At 39.1% G+C, this 11,774-nt stretch overlaps 1 protein-coding gene across 7 annotated transcripts in view; it reads right to left on the reverse strand.

The window, feature by feature from the left end:
* LOC113572988 (microtubule-associated protein 4) overlaps nt 1-11,374 on the reverse strand; it is a 65,206-nt gene extending 53,832 nt beyond the window's left edge. For 6 of the 7 annotated variants that reach the window (XM_027002977.2, XM_027002982.2, XM_027002981.2 and 3 more), the window contains exons 1-2: nt 11,289-11,374; nt 10,779-10,956 (exon numbers count right to left, since the gene is read on the reverse strand). The gene's annotated coding sequence lies outside the window, so the exon portion shown is untranslated. The remainder of the gene's footprint in view (nt 1-10,778; nt 10,957-11,288) is intronic. The other variant, XM_027002983.2, reaches the window with a different exon arrangement.
* Between the last annotated feature and the right edge of the window lie 400 nt (nt 11,375-11,774).

Consider the following 11,774-nt stretch of genomic DNA (forward strand, 5'->3'; position numbering starts at 1 on the left):
AAAGACTGAGCCCAAAATAAAACAAGGATAAACAGATTGGAGAAGCTGATCAGAGGTGAAAAAAGCCAACATTCGCTAGCTATGAGACCTGAAAGGATATAAAACTGATACATTTCTGCTTAACATGTAGCAAATAACATTGCTGGATTTATTTTTTTATTTGATTTTCGAAAAACATTAAGCACAAATCTATGATAATAATCATTACAGTAACACTCGTACTACTCAATTTACTGTGATGTTGCAGTCAGGATAATGTTGTTGATAATTGTTTTATTTGGATGTCCCTAAAAACTCTCACATCGGTTTGGTGTTTCCACGTGTGTGTGTGTGTGTGTGTGTGTGTGTGTGTGTGTGTGTGTGTGTGTGTGTGCCTCTGCCCTTGCACTTAATGCCCTCATAAGTGGTTTACTGCTTATTCAGCAATACTGATGGCAGTTCCTTTATCAGTCATCAAAGCAGTGAAATATGAGTGCTAGTTCTTTTACTGAATAGATATTGCTGTAGATTACTTTTCAGGTCTAAAATATTTATTTCCTTTTTTTTTTTGCCCAGCAATGTTGACATTTCACAAAGTGAAAGCAGCAGAGGGGCTTTAAAGGCAGGGCTAAAACACAGCATCAGAGAGGAGCCTTAAGACAAGGCCTGTGTCAGATGCATGAAGTCACTCCTCCTTCATCTACTATGCTAATAGATAATGCCACTTTCAAAAAAGAAAAAAAAAAAAAGCTCACCCAATAAACAATCTTTAAATGCCAGACAACTGTGGAGCAGACTTGGAGCATGACACCTTGACAAACTACGCATCCAAAAGGTCCAGGCCCATTTTCTCTTATAGTGCTTAGCTGCTCTTGTTGCTGCCGATTTCAGCATTGCACTTTGGAGAAAGCCGCCCTGTCAGCCGTACGGTGGCGATAAAAGTGAAGTGCTGGTGGCCAGCTCCCTAGCATTTATTTTAGCATAAGTAACCTATAATTTAGCAAGCTCAGTGTTTGGAGGCTCTGAGCAACTCCCCCCACAGTTCCCAGTGACACCACTAGCTGGTTTAGGATCTGAAATGAACATGGCAAAAATAGGGTGCAAAATGAGACCTCAAATGCTAAGTTAGACACAAGACACTTCAACAGTATGAAGTCACGTCTGTATTCCTAGGGGTTTAACAACTAATAATTTACACCGTGACCATTTACAGTGGTCAATGAATATAACATTTTATCAAACGCACTAGTAAATTAGCAACTTCCTCATTTCGGCTGTTTCCTAACCACAGACACAATGCTGATGCCATCCTCTCCTCTTTTCGTCGTTATTCTCTGTCTCACTTCTGTTTCCATGTATGCCAAAATGCTCTGATAACACTTGTTCTTACACACACAAACAAACTTTTCAAAGGCTTGTCCACTCAAACAGAAAGAAAATAATGACTTCCTACTGGAGCTTATCCATAAGCAAATAATTAGGCACAAGATGCAAGAACATAAGTGGATGGCTTGCTAGTCTACTGCATTGGCCACATTCCAGAAAATCACCGAAGTCAGTTGATTCAGTAGAATCTAGATTCTGATAACTTGAATTCTGGGTTTTTCCCAGCCACTTCATGTCCACTGAGTAGGGCTGGGGTTTTCGAAGCTTTTTGAAGTGTGCATGTGAACCCATGGCCGAGATGCCTGGGATTCCCTGCACTCCCAGCTTTGGGGTGATGACTCAGACATGACTCACTGTCACACTGTTACAAAGAGCACACCACTACACTCTTCCCTCACTGCATACACTGCAGTGTCCTCTCAGTTCATAGCTTCATGAAACTGACATGGCTTAAAAGAAAAGTGCCACTTTGAGGTTTTTGACTAGAGACTACAATTCATGAAGCAGAATCAATACTGTCAATACTAATTACAGACCTATTAGTGACTACAATGGACCCTCTTTTCACTTTATAATATGTATGCTTCAATAGAGAACAGAACTTAAGTTAAATAAAACTCAAAAGAACTCAGAATATTTGCTGATTTTTATATAACTACAGAATTAAGCATTTTATATAATAAAATCTCAGAATTTTGCACCTCAGAATTTTGTGGCAAAGATAATGGAAACACTATTATAGCTAAATGCATTGCAGTATGAAACAATGCACACCTTATAAAAAAATATATATATTTTTACTGTGGTAAACACTACTAAGGACAGAAGAAAGTTCTGGCCCCTGTTACGTAAGGCTGTAAGGTATGTGTCCAATCAGGCCCTGGGGCACAGTAGGCACTTGGTCAAGCTTTCGGTTAATGAGTAAGAGTAATTACCCTCAGTAGGGGCTGGTGAGCCTTCCTTGTGAGCTTTCACACAACAGGCTACTATCTGGCCCAAGAGAGCTGAGGCATGTTGAATAAATCAATTTTTTTTCACCTCACTCATTAAATCACAACAGGAGTGTCAAAGTGGTGTATTATACTGTTTTCTTTATTTGTATACAGTGGACACAACTAGTCACTACTCAGTTGTACAATCAAACAACAAGCCCTCCAGTTACTGCTGTTAATGCTGAACTTTGTAGACTTGTCTATTCTGGTAATAGCAAATATGGTGGGGAAAGAGCTTTAACTTACTTACTTATATGAAACTAGAACTACTGGCCTAGTACTTTTTTTTCCTCAAATCATTTAGTTACATGCTGAACAGTTAGATACTTGAAAACTGTGGTTTATATGTTGCTATTTCTAAGATCTTACATTTCAAAATGACTGTATGGATATTTATTAAAAACATTTTTAGCTAACTGAGCCCTTTATAAAATATTGTTTCAGAAATGCTGGTACCTCTCTAGATTTGTTTTGGGTATGGGTATAATGATTTTAAAATATAAATAAATAAAATACAATCCCCCGCCCCCAACACACACAGACACGCACGCACCTTCTTCAGGTTCCACTACTACCAAGGAGCCAAGCAACAACACTTCACCATATTTTCGATCACTTTGGTAAAATTTAGTATAAACTTATCCAGACATGACAAGGCAACAACAAATAGCAACAACTGCCAAGGGAGAAATGGCCAGTAACATTTTTAAGACCAGGGTTTGCAAAAGGTTCATGGCTAGGGTTTGTGAGAAAGACCCAATCCAACAACTGAGAATGAAAATTTTAAATTAACCTAATATCAGTGGGAGCTTTCAGCACAACGAAAGGATTCACTAGAGCTCAGACACCATAAGAGACACTTCATTGGCACACAAGTGACAACCAAGTACACCAGGCTGAATGTGGGAACATTAATTATGTAAATGAAGTGGAGGCATTCAAATTAAATGTTACATAAAACGTGGCCTCCTTGATGAGAAAGAAAGGTTGATTTAATGACAGAATGCTGGCTCAACCACAACAGATGAAAGCAAATGAAAGACTTTTGTAGTGAGAAGTGAAATCATTAAGCCAAAAGTAAAATGCTATATTATAGTCGTCAATATGGATATGGTGGTGTAATTAATCAGTGAAGCACCTATTGAGAAAAACATGACCAAACCCGACCCAAAAAATGTTTTTGGTAGGACTTGCCTGAATAATTTAAACATTTTACAATTTTTAACATTTTACTCATTACGTCAGTTTTCGAATTGCAATTGAGTAATCTGCAGTGTCTTAATCCCTTATTCTTTCCACTTTGTGACTGTATTTTGTTAAAGAAAATGCTTAGTGCAAAATATGACATGGCCAAATGACAAGCGATGCAAGTATAAGAACAGTGATCCTTATATGACTATTGCTCATTCCCGACATGTTTTCAAACATGGCACAGTTAAGATACCAGTAATATTAACCATCTGTTACATACTTATGGGGGGGGTGTAAGGTTTTTTGAGGGGTTGATCTCCTGAGAGAACACTGTGCTAACAAAATGATGTGGGTTTTCTGAAAATATTTTTGACCATACAAAATATGCTGAATCACATATAATTGGACAAAAGTATATGGACACCCCCATAACTATTCAGTTCAGGTGTTTCAGCAATGCTAACAGGTGTAAAATTGAGTATATAGCCAAATATTCTCCATAGACAAAAAGAGGTAGTAAATGGTTTACAATAAAGAGATCAATTACTGTAATTACTCCTTTGCTACAAATCAATTCATGAAGTTTTTTGCTGTGCTAGATGTGACTCAGTCAACTGTGCTCTTAGTGTGAAAGGAAAGTCTCTTGGAGCAACAACAGCTCAGCCACAAAGCGATACACACCACACAAACTTACAAGGCGGAGCAGCTGAGGGATCAAGGCCATAGAGTGCAAAAAGTGCCTACTGTTTGCTGCATCACTCACTACAGAGTTCCATGATGCCTCCAGAAGCAACATCAACAGAAGAACTGTGCATCAGGGGCTTGATGAAATGGGTTTCTATGGCTGAGCAGCTGCGCACAAGATCACTATTTGAAATGGTAAGAATCTGCAGCAGTGGTGTAATGCACACTGCCACCAGACTCTTGAGCAGTGTAAATGTGTTCTGTTGAGTGATGAATCACACTTCACTATCTGACAATGTGATGGCCAAATCTGCATTTGCTGGAGGCCAGGAAAATGATACCTACTGGAATGCACAATGCCAGTTAAGTTTGGTGGAAAAGTTCTTGTTCCATTATGACTGTGTTCTTGTTCACAAAGTGAGGGCCATAAAGACAATGGCTTGGCAAATTTGATATTGAGGAGCTCCAATGACCTGCAAAGACCTCAACATTGCTGAACACCTTTAGGATGAATTGGAACATTGCTTGTTGGCCTTTTCATCCAACATCAGTGTCTGACCTCACAATTTCTTTTTTGACTGAGAGGACATAAATTCCCAAAGAGAGACTTCAGAATTTTATCGAAATTACTTTTAGAAGAATGATGGTTGTTACAGTTGCAAAGAGTGGGTCAACTCCATATTAATGCCCATGGTTTTGGAATGTGATGTTCAGCAAGCTAATAAAGGTTTGATGGATGAATGTCCCTTAGCTCTTTTCACCTCAGTCAGCTGCTTTTGACAGCCATCTCCAAGTTTCTTACACTCTTTGGTCATTATACTTGGTAGAATTATGAGAGTTCATCCAAATCTGGTGGTTTTCTCGCATATTGTCAACAGGGATAAGGTCAGGACTTGGGAAATTTAAAGGTTTCATTTTAACCTAATTTATCCAGACCAAAAACAGATTTCACATGTTTTGTTTTAGGTCATTGTCCTGCTGGAACACCCAATGGTAAGAGACAAATATCTGGCTAATAGTTTGAGGTTGTGCTGAATAATTAAGATAGGCCTACTCTTCCTTCATTATTTCAATGACTTTCTGCAGTGCACTAGTTCCACTGGCAGAAAAAGAGCTTCAGATCATCACACCTCCACCACAATATTTAACAGTAGGTGCAGTGTTGTTGGTTTTGTCACCGAGGTCAAAAAGTGTCCTCCAGCAGCAAATTTCAGTCAAATTTTAAGATGCTGAGTTTAGAGCAGGGGAATAATGACAACATAGTGGCCCAACACTTGAAATTTGGCGGCTACAGCAAAAGAGCGTCCAAATCAAGTTGACTGTGTGTAGTCTGAGCCCAGTATAAGAAACAGATGCATCCTCAGGACTGCAGGGTAGCAATATGGCTGACTATGACAGGTCATCACTAATTAGTAAATGTGTGTATTTGTTCACTGCAACACAAAGTCTGCGCACACGTCTCCATTTAAAGAAGCAGCCGCATGCTGGGGTGACACATGTCTTTGATGTGAAAGTACCTATTCACAGAGAAATACTTAGGTTAATGAGTGTTCCAGTTCATTCTTACATCCACTTCAGACTCCATGTTTACTAGTTAACAGGACACTGCCACCGTGTGTGTGTGTGTGTATACTTATGTGCGTGTTTGTGTCTATTACTGTGATCAAATTACTCTTCTAGGCAACATGTTTCTCAGTAATTCAGCCCTTGATGCTGGTCATTAGGCTAAACTGTGTGCAAGCTTCTACGGACACCACTGGCCCTTTTGCATTTACTAACATCTCCCTCTCCTCACTCATCCTGCACTAGGTGCTCTTCTATAATGATCTGAGATCAGTTTTGTTGATTTTCTCATAGCAGTTAAGCTTTAAAAACTGATTATATCACTAACATATCAAACATCTGTCAGTCATCACACTTGTTCAGCAGGTTTCACAGGTCTTTGCAGGGCATGGCTGTGAGAAGGGGAAAATTGTCAAAATTTGAATTTAAGTACCTCCTTATTGCATATACATAGTATTTGGCATCTACATCTGACAAACATGCAAAGACATGCATGCAAAGAATCTCAATATGTGTGGCACCAACAAGAGCATCCCCACGAACGCACCCATTACTAGCTGGCACACAGTGCATTTTTGTTAACATTTGGAGATAAAGCTTGCTCCCTGTTTGACTGCCAGCATGCTGAACTGAGCTCCATTGTTGGAGCGTAAAGCTTAACACATCGCTATGGAACGCATGCTGAATAGCCCACGAAGAATCAAAGAATTTACTTGATTGAACCATCTCACAAGATCCGGTCACAGGTATCACTTTGAAATATAAGGCTCTCTGACCAAACCTAATTTTTATGATATGTAATTGTATGTGATATCATGTCATAGCATATGACATCACCTCTTTTAAAAAGAGTGACTTGCTGTTTTTTTGATGAAGCATGGCATTCACAATTAACAAATGTCAGTAATTTCTGACATGATAATACAGGCTACTCTTTGCCCATCTCACCATAAGGGATCATCAATGTGTTTTAATATAGGCATATCGCAATTGCAACATGTGACAGTATAAGATAATTACATTTTTTTTGTACTGTTCATCCCAAGCTTCCATGCCACTGTCCACTCAGCACTTTGATTAGTCTTAGCCATTGTGCAGGGGATGCAGAACAGTATGTTGAAGCTCACAATTTTTATATCACATGAAACAATGAATGGAAATACTGCTACGTAAAAAGGACTCCTGGTAATAGTCTTTGATGGCCATTCAGCTACTTCAACCATGCATTGTACTCAAGCGAAACCAGAAAACTACTTTTGATTTTGGACAATGAGGCTACCATCCACTGTTGGCCTATGTCATTCAGTACAATACTATGGTCTAGAATAATCCCTATTTAGATCAAGATGAATATGCATATTTTACATGTAAAAAAACAACAACAAAAAGTGTGAGAGGTGGCATCACTGAATACTTCTTAAATGAAGTAAAAACAGACCTTGGTTCTCTTATCTAATGGTTTCCACTGTCCACATAACTTGTGTCTGGTGAACAACACTACAAATAGTAAGAGTATTTAAATATAACTGCTCAGTAGGTTGAGCAAAACTGGGTCACTTCAACTAAAAAGGCAAGGAACACTTTACCAAATTAATTTTCTAGAGATAACCCTGAACCATGCAGATTCATGGCAAACAAAAGAAAACCAAATAATTCACAGGCTAGATATTGGCCAAATCCTCAATATTTCAGTATCATTAGTCAAGATTGCTAATGCAGACTCCTGGCTCCCCTTCATTATGCTATAAGAGCAAATCTATTATTCATTTTCCAACTCTCAGTCATCCTCATGATGCCATGGCAACAAAAAGGATCTAATCAGCAAATGAGTACCTGAGAAAGGTCCAAAAAGACACATATCTTTAGCTTCAAAAACAATAGAAAACCTTCTAAAAAATCTGCCTAAATTTTGGTTTTCTGCAAATTATACTCAGCACTGATGGTGACAATACTTTTGTCTCTCACCAGGACACATCAAATATATTTCAAAGGATTGTGAAGTCAGTTATGGTTCTTTTATAGAAGCTGCTGGACTGAGGGGCTACTCTATTCACACATAAGGGGTAGGCTGTTTAGTAGTGCTTTTTTTTTTTTGCATGCTACACTTCTACTGACTGAGCCTGGCCTAAGATTCATTTTTTTTTCAATTCCACATTCTTTAAGGGGGCAAATCACTCTAAACCACAAGTGAAGGCTTTCTGGGACTTGTCATTTTACAGGTTCCAGGCTATAATGCCACATGAGTTTATGGATAAAGCAGATAATAAATGTTTTTTGCTTAAAACAACACTCCTTTAAGCATGGATGATTTAGAGGTAGTTCTTGTAAGAGATAGTCATAGTCTATGCAGTGTTACTTGAGCTGAAACATGGAGGCAACCACCTTAGCATATAACAGTTGAGCCTTCTGTGAGACTGTGATCCCATTCTAAAGTTGGCTTTCATTTCCTTCAACCCTTCAAGCTGGTCATTCATCAGATCCTATGTGTGGGTGTTTGTTACTGTGACTGTGTCCAGTGACAGTTAACTCTGGTGTGTAGTGTTTTGCTGTCAAGGTAAAGGTGCAGACCAAGCACAGAAACACCTTGGCACTGCATGTTGTCCAGGTGACACAGTGTGATGGTGCAGTAGAGTTCTCCAAGACATCTCACAGACATGCAAAGTCAAGTAGACCAAATGGAAAGAAAGTCTGTCTCTTTGATCCCTGAAGGAGAGAAATAAGTCATGTCACCAGCCAACCATTTCATCCACTTTGGCTGTTTAGTGAGGTATAATATATATTCCTGTAGAGTCACCTGATATATGTAAAGTGCATCTGGGAGTTGCATGCTTTGCTGACTGGTATCTGATACAGCATGGTTTGCCCTTACATGAATGTCTTCACTAATGTGTGATGTTTCCTCTATGTATAAACACCAAGAAAAAAAAAGAAAATCTCGATATTATATATCCCTGACATGTTTAAAATGCCAAAACCCACTAAATCAACATTAGTTACTTACGTTTTACAATTTTCTCATGAAATCAAATACATTAATGTCATAGATATAAAAAACACACAATTAGATAGAAAATAATGTAATTGCTTTACTTCCATTAGCTAGCATTAGCCAAGGTTTCTCTGACATTAGTTACCAGGACTGGTAAGGCATGGTTGGTACACATGAAATTTGGGTGCAAAAATCCCCCATACAAAACATTTTAAAAATTTTAAATTTGCAGCTGCTGGACAGAAAAACATGTTCTATGCACTGATGCTCATCGGCTCATGAGAGATAAAAGCTGATGCAGGCCAGGTACTGTATAACGTAATACTAGGTAATCAATACTATCAATTACATAAAGGCAGTAGCAATTTACTGTGACCCTGTTCTCGGGTGGCCATTTGGCCTTAGGGAGATGGCTGCACTGTGAGTCAGCAATATAAGCAGCCAGGCCAAAGGAGTGTCGTTCCCCTCCTCCACCTGCTATGTGCATCTTCTTCTCTTCCATGTGCATACACACATACACACACACGCAGTCTCTTATTACTATACCGACACCCTGCCACGACTGAGTTTCTCATTGGAGCATAATCATACAGACCTGTTCATTGCACCAAGATCTTTTACCAAGAATGCATAAGTTGAGAGGGCTGGGGTAGACATGAATGAGTGCGCACACACTATAGTTTGGGACAATACACAGTGGATATATTGTGGATATGGATGTATTGTTTAGACATTGTTCTATGTATAGGTTCTACATACATAGAACCACTTCTGTAGGTTAAGCCACACAGTGACCCAAAAAAAGAGGCAGAAAAAAAATCTCACACATTCACATACATTTTCAATCCTCAGAATTTATTCTAAAGAGTAAATGATTAGATAGGTAACACTGCAGATGTAAGGGTTAGGTGAAACTTTGGGTTAACAGTCAATCAAACTTACCTAACCAGCATTTGTAAATGTATTTAAAAATGGCAGACATTTTCACTCAGTCAAGGTCACTAAACTATTCCACAAATCCATTATTTACCTCATACTTTGGTTAAATTGCTTAACTCCTTGCACTTTGGGCCCTAAATTTCTGAATTTTGCAACTTACTTTTTTTTTTCCCTACAAACTGTCCAGCACGTACAATTCTCACTTTTAGAATCATTGTAATTAATCACTTCAGTTATATTGCTTGCTTACCGTTGTGGCCATGAATCTTTGCATATTAAAATTCAAACATCACGCTTACATTTCTGGACATGGTAAATTTTAAACCATCAAAACTTATAACCAAACTAAGCAGTGATCTATAAGATCTATAGCAGCTAGGATTAAATGAGAATAGACTGATGCAAGAAAGTGCTTGTATGTGTTTTAAAGGTTACTAGCGCGTGTAAACTGTAAGGATAAAGACACTGCTCATGACATGCACTTTGAAACCTAGAAATAAACAGATGTTCCTGTACGCCTTTAAAATGAATTTGTGGCCCTTTGAGTGACAGCCATGCAGGCAATGCTACATGCACAGAGCCCCCGAGCAGAATTCCTTTGACTGCCTTATCACTAGAAGTCAAACAGGTTGGCGTTAACTTTAATCAACTTTAAGTCGTAAAAACATATGTAAAGATACAAAGCTCTAAACACCTGATCAGAAAATGGGAAAGAATTTACGAAAGGACTGTCGCCATGTTATTGTCCCATCTGAACGTCATTAAAATCACAGCCGTGAAAACCCGCTTGCATAACTTCACAGACAGCCATATCTTCTGGGCCGTGTCACACACTGGCTCATTGGGAGCGGTGCGAATATGCGATTAAGCTAACAGGGTAGCTAACCTAGCCACGCTCCAGTACTGCGAGCTGTACACACACACGTCCCATCCAAACTCAACATCCCATCACAGATATGTGAACGTCAGTAATCCGCGAAACTGCCAGCGTAGGGCACGCACTGCACATGTTAACTCATCTCTGTACTAACATAGAATAAGTGGGTAACACTCACCGTTTGTACACTATTTTTGACAGTTTCTCGGGCGTCTGTGGTATGGTTAGCCTGACGATGATCCGCCCTCCGGTTGAGCACTCGTCATGGACCCAAACGTAACGTTTCCGCCCTCTAAAACATTCATCCAATGAAGAGTCAGAGACTCCATCTGACAGTCGTGTCGTCCACTCGCAATCTGGAAGAAGTGAGTTTGACAGCTAGTACTTCCTATCTGAATGCTGCCTAGTTCAAATGCATTGTTTCTGGCCGTTTCGAAAGGAAAGCGATATGCCTCGTACTAAATGGATATTGTCTGGGTTGCTCCCTTTCCCTCTTTTTTCTTATTTGCCTAATAATTTACGCCTTTGTCTTAGAATCATTTGATCTAGTGAGTAAACAGTGTCGCTTAATTTTAATTTTCATCTAAATGCCGTGATTTAGAAGTACTTCAGAGCAATTCTCTGTTAACTCAGGAATTAAAATTGGTAACCGTCTACAGAAATCTACAGTGATTAAAAAGCACACTACCTTTAGAGGCTTTGTGACACTGCCTAATGTTCCTATAATTCAAAAGACGGTGTTGAACCCTTTAACGTACTGAACTTCAACGCTTGGGCCTCAATAGGCTGATCGAGCGGTTAAACTTATATAGTGTCAAGTGATATACAACTATATCGAACAATGAAGAAGAAAAGCTCCTTTTACGGGCGAGTTGATACCCAATCCTTGTTGGGGACGCTCACTGAATGGTCAACACTTTGGCATATGCTTACATTACGAAATCTCGTTGGCCGTTAAAGAATGACGGCAAAGAAAGTAGACCAGCAGAATGGTGGCGATGGCGGCTGGCTTTAAAACAAGTTTTCCTGTGCTGAGGTGGGGGATAAGCGGTGCTTTGCGGTCTTTTTACCCATAACGCCGAACGATTACTATCTAAACAAGTAGTCATTTCGAGATGTCATCACGACTGCATAATTTCGTGCTTTATGTGAGCATTATATTTACATACGTCTC

Source organism: Electrophorus electricus, chromosome 10, assembly GCF_013358815.1.
Source record: "Electrophorus electricus isolate fEleEle1 chromosome 10, fEleEle1.pri, whole genome shotgun sequence".
NCBI classification, from domain to species: Eukaryota; Metazoa; Chordata; class Actinopteri; order Gymnotiformes; family Gymnotidae; genus Electrophorus; species Electrophorus electricus.